The sequence below is a fragment of the Myotis daubentonii genome, chromosome 1 (assembly GCF_963259705.1).
Source record: "Myotis daubentonii chromosome 1, mMyoDau2.1, whole genome shotgun sequence".
NCBI classification, from domain to species: Eukaryota; Metazoa; Chordata; class Mammalia; order Chiroptera; family Vespertilionidae; genus Myotis; species Myotis daubentonii.
Genome location: NC_081840.1, coordinates 129,217,306 through 129,223,113, shown reverse-complemented (window position 1 = coordinate 129,223,113; position 5,808 = coordinate 129,217,306).

Here is a 5,808-nt window from a genome sequence, read left to right as displayed (position 1 = left end):
TCACAATGTATGTGTATTATGCATAGTGATTATCTTAACCAAGAAAAGGTTAATTTATATTTTCTAAAAGAGTATATAATGCTTTAAGAAGTTTTCTGGAAAACTATTTAAAACATAGAAACAACTTCCAGTTTCATTGAATATATGCTCATCTGAAGAACTTATTTATTGACTGGACTAAAAAATTAAATGTTAGTGTACATTTTCCACCATGGGTTAGTCTTCTAAAGTTCCCATTGTCCTAGAGGAGTAAGGAAGGTTAAATTAAAGATAAACCATGGCCCAGCTGGTGTGGCTCAGTGGTCGAGTGTCGACCTATGAACCAGGAGGTCAATGGTTCAATTCCCCAGTCAGGGCACATGCCTGGGTTGCAGGCTTGATCCCCAGTTTGGAGAGTGCAGGAGACAGCCAATCAATGATTCTATCTCATCATTGATGTTTCTCTCTCTCCCTCCCTCCCTACCTCTCTGAAATCAATAAAAATAGGTTAAAAAAACACAAAAACCATAGAGCCCTTGCCGGTGTTCGCAATGGTTAGAGCGTTTGCCTGTCCACTGAAGAGGTTTGGGTTTGATTTCTGATCAAGGGCGTGTGCCTGGGTTGCCGGTTTGATCCCTGGCCCTGGTAGGAGCTTGTGGGTAGGCAACCAATTGATGTGCCTCTTTCACATTGTGTTTTTCTCTCTCTCCTCCCGCCATCCCTCACTCCCTTCCACTCTTCTCTCAAAAAAGCAACGGGAAAATATCCTTGGATGAGGATTAGTAACAACAAAAATAACATAGAGTTCTGGGAATATATCCTAAGAATCCTGAAATACACTCCTATGTCCATAGCAGCGTAATTTATAATAGTTAAGATTTAGAAATAGTCCAAGTGCCCATCAGTAGATGCGAGAGTCCATCATGAGTGGATAAAAAAAGCTGTGGTACATTTACACAATGGCATATCATGTGGCTCTAAAAAAAAGAAGGATCTGTTACACTTTTCGACAGCATGGAGGGAACTGGAGAGTATTATGCTAAGAGAAGTAATCCAAGCAGAGAAAGACAAGTATCACATGATCTCACTCATATGCAGAATCTAATGAACAAAATAAATTAACAAACAAAATAAATCCAGAGGCACAGAAGCAGGGAATAGACTGACAGATCTCAAAGGGAAGGAGGGAGGGGGATAAGAGATCAACCAAAGAATGCATATGCATATATGCATAACTCATGGACACAGAATATAGTGTGCTGAAGGCCTAGGGTGGAGCAGGAGCCGGCGGAGGAGGCAAAAGTGAGAAAATGGGGGACTTCTATAATACGCTCAACAATAAAAATAAATTAAAAAAATAAACCATAAAGTATTAAAAGAAAAAATAGTTGCATTTTTATAATCTTGGGAGGGTAGGAGGCAGAGGGAAGTGGCTTTCTGCAGATGTGGCAAAACTCTCAAGTCATAAGACAAAAGTTTAATCAATTTAATTACATAAATATTAATATTTCTGCATGGCTAAAATTCCAGCTAAAGCTGGTTTCTATATCCTTATCAGTCCTGAGTTCTAAACATTTTAACTACAGAAAAATAGTTAGAAAAGAATAGAAGGAAATATAAAAATAAGATTACATGGCCTCTCTGGGTGAGTGTGGGCAATTTTTTGTTTACATTTACACTCAGTAAAACTACTGAAATGATAATGAAGGGGAAATAAGAACTGTGGGGGTGGGGCTGCCAGGCCCTGAAAAGGTCCGGAAGCCTAATATAAAAGGAAGACTTCCTCCATATTGACTCACTCAGGATTGGAGAACTCATCCCTGAGTCACTGTACTAGTACATCTGAAAATAAAGGGGTTTTCCTGAATCTCCGAGTACTCATAGGAACAGAAAATAGAATGGTGGTTACTAGGGGCTGGCAGGTGAGGGATTGAGAAGATGTTAGTCAAGATGTACAAGTTTGTGCCCTGGCTGGTGTGCTCAGTGATCAGAGTGTCAGCCCTCGCACAGAAATGCCACAAGTGAGATCCATGGCCCTGGTCAGGGTGTGTGTGGGAGCCAACCAATCCACGTGTCTCTCTCACATCAATGTTTTTTTCTCTCTCTTTCTCCCTACCCCCTTCTATTCTCTTTAAAAATCAATTAAAAAAATACTCTTGGACAAGGATTACAAAGAAAAAGTACAAACTTGCAACCAGTAGATAAATAAGTCCTGGAGATCTAAAGCACAGCCTAGTGAATGGAACTATTTCAAACTAAAAAGCTTCTGCACAGCAAAAGAAACTGACAACAAATCAAAGAAGCAGCCAACGAGATGGAGATGATATTTGTAAACATTAGCTCTGACAAAGGTTTAATCTCCAAAATACATAAAGAGCTTATAAAACTCAACACCAAACAAACAATCCAATCAAAAAGTGAACAGAGGACCTGAAAATACACCTCTCCAATAGATATATGAAAAGATGTTTAACCTCACAGGCAATTAGGAAAATTCAAATTAAAACTACAGTGAGATACCACCTTACAACTGTTAGAATGGACATTATCAAGAAGACAAACAATAACAAGTGTTGGAGAGGTTGTGCAAAAAAGGGAACCCTCATTCACTGCTGGTGGGAATGTAGACTACTACAACCACTTTGGAAAGCAGTCTGGCGATTTCTCAAAAAGTTAAAATAGATCTGCCATATGACCCAGCAATTCCTCTCCTAGATATATACCCAAAAAACTCAAATCATATATTCACAAAGATATACTAGTATGCACCCCTATGTTCATTGCAGCATTATTCACAGTGACCAAGACATGGAAACAACCAAAGTGTCCTGTGATAGCAGACTGGATAAAGAAGATGCTAAGAGAAAAGATGCTGGGGAGAAACCAAGATGGTGGCATAGGTAAACACCGGAGATTGCTGCCTCGCACAACCACTTCAAAAAGACAACTAAAAGACAAAACGGACATCATCCAGAACCACAGGAAGGCTGGCTGAGTGGAAATTCTACAACTAGAAGGAAAGAGAAAAGCATATTGAGACTCAGAGGAGGTGCAGTGTGGAAGTAAAATACAAAGGTGTGGAGGTGCATGTGGAGAGGGCTGGAGGCTGAGGACACAGTTGTCTTTTTCAATCAGTAGGGAGTCTCAAGCTCCCGACTGCTCTGAGCTCCAGTTCTAGGCGAGTCTCTGGGGACCCAGACTCATAAGGGAGAAATGGGACTGTGTGGCATCAGTTGGAATTCGAGGGCAGCTTTCTCTTGGAGGCGCTTGCAGCAATTGCCAGGACACTGAGAAGTGGGGCCTCTGAGGGCAGGACTGAGAGCAGCCATAACTGCTCGCTCCACCCTGTTGATCCCCTGGGACCCCACCCCACCCAAGCCATGCATGGAGGCTTTTGCATATGGAAGGCCCAGCCCTTTGCAATCTGAAAATTACTTAACAAACTGCAGCTGGCCCAAGGCCCCATGGCAAGTTGCATTGCTTCACAGCTGGCATCTGCTGGGTAGCCTCAGGCAAAGGCTAGATTAGCACCTCCTTAGAGATCCAGGAGCCAGTGTGCTCAGTGGTCAGAGTGGGACCATCCAGATTGCAGCTCCTCGGATCCATAAAGGACATATTCAGGGGGCAAACTCAGTGAGCACCAAAGCCCCACTGAAGCAAATTTGTCCCAGAGGGGTGTCTCTAGCACAGAAGTTCTCCCACTGCAGAAACAGCTGATTCTCATAGCCAATTGGCCTGAGGTCAATCCCTTCCAGTGTTACTGACAACAATCAAGGCTTAACTACAACAAGACTGTGCAGAAAGCCCACAAAGGGGTGCACCAAGAGTGTCTACCTCAGGTAATAGGGGAGGCTGAGCCACTGGGTCCTATAGGACACCTAGCACACAAAGCCACTCTATCAACACAGGGAAGCATAAAAAATGCAGAAACAAAGAAACAGGTCACAAATGACAGAAATGGAGGAAAGCAAACTACTGGATATAGAGTTCAAAACCACACTTAATAAGGTTTTTCAAGAATTTTCTAGAAACTGCTGATAAATTTAGTGAGACCCTCAAGAAATCTAGTGAGACCTTCGAGGATATGAAAAAGGACCAACTAGAAATTAAGTATACACTGACTGAAATAAAGAATGTTATACAGAGTTCCAATAGCAGACTAGAGGATCGCAAGAATCAAGTCAAAGATTTGAAATACGAAGAAGCAAAAAACACCCAACTGAAAAAGCAAAATGAAAAAAGAATCCAAAAATCCTAAGATAGTGTAAGGAGCCTCTTGGACAACTTCAAGCGTATCGACATCCGAATTATAGGGGTGCCAGAAGAAGAGAGAGAGCAAGATATTGAAAACCTATTTGAAGAAATAATGACAGAAAACTTCCCCTACCTGGTGAAAGAAATAGACTTACAAGTCCAGGAAGCACAGAGAACCCCAAACAAAAGGAATCCAAAGAGGACCACACCAAGACACATCATAATTAAAATGCAAGAGCAAAAGACAAAGAGAGAATCTTAAAAGCAGCAAGAGAAAGACAGTCAGTTATCTACAAGGGAGTACCCATACGACTGTCAGCTGATTTCTCAACAGAAACTTTGCAGTCCAGAAGGGAGTGCCAAGAAATATTCAAAGTGATGAATAGCAAGAACCTACAACCAAGATTACTTTATCCAGGAAAGCTATCATTCAGAATTGAAGGTCAGATAAAGAGCTTCACAGATAAGGAAAAGCTAAAGGGGTTCATCACCACTAAACCAGTATTATATGAAATGCTGAAAGGTATCCTTTAAGAAGAGGAAGAAGAAGAAAAAGGTAAAGATACAAATTATGAACAACAAATACACATCTATCAACAAGTGAATCTAAAAATCAAGTGAATAAATAATCTGATGAACAGAATAAACTGGTGATTATCATAGAATCAGGGGCATAGAAAGGGAGTGGACTGACTATTCTTGGCGGGGAGAGGGGTGTGGGGGATGCGGGAAGAGACTGGACAAAAATCGTTCATCTATGAATGAGGACAGTGGTGGTGGGGGGGTGAGGGCGGAGGGTGGGAGGGGAACCGGGTGGAGGGGAGCTATGGGGGGAAAAAAGAGGAACAACTGTAATAATCTGAACAATAAAGATTTAATTAAAAAAAAGAAGATGCTAAGAACTTTAAAAAGGATTTCTTATTATCTTTCCTAAGTTGATGGAAATTCAGGAGTCACTGTTAAAAATGAACTATTGGGATTAGGGTGGCAGTTAGAGCAAGATTATCATTACTTTTTGTCCCTTTTGTCACTACTTATCTTTTCGATTTGCTTTGCACTTAGAATTTAAAAGCATTCTCTAATCTGTTTTATAGTTTCTCCTACTAATATTAAAACCCATGAAGCTTGGACCCTATATTGATTCCCATATTTTACTGATTATTGATATTATCCTATTGGTCCTTTGCATTTTTGTTGATCCAGAATATCTGTTTCAGTTTTTAAATTTGCATTAGAGAGCTAAAACGTGTATGCTTAGTTTATTTAGTCTACTTATTGTTATCTCATTCCCTGTACTAAGTTTTATTTTTTTTTCGTGTTCTTGAGCCACTATTTCTTTAAATTAATTTTCTGCAGTATAGAGTAATCATGTCTAACAAGAAGGAATTTAAAGCAACATTCATTCCACTCATTTAAAAGCAGTATTGAACTTTTGCTACGCTAGCATCAGAGTAAGAAGACAAATGATACAGGTTCTTTTCCCTCAAGAGTTGGTGCTTGGTAGAGGAAAAGAGGAAAAGAATATGCAAAAACAAAGCTTCCCAATTTGATGAAATAAAAACTACAGGAAGATCG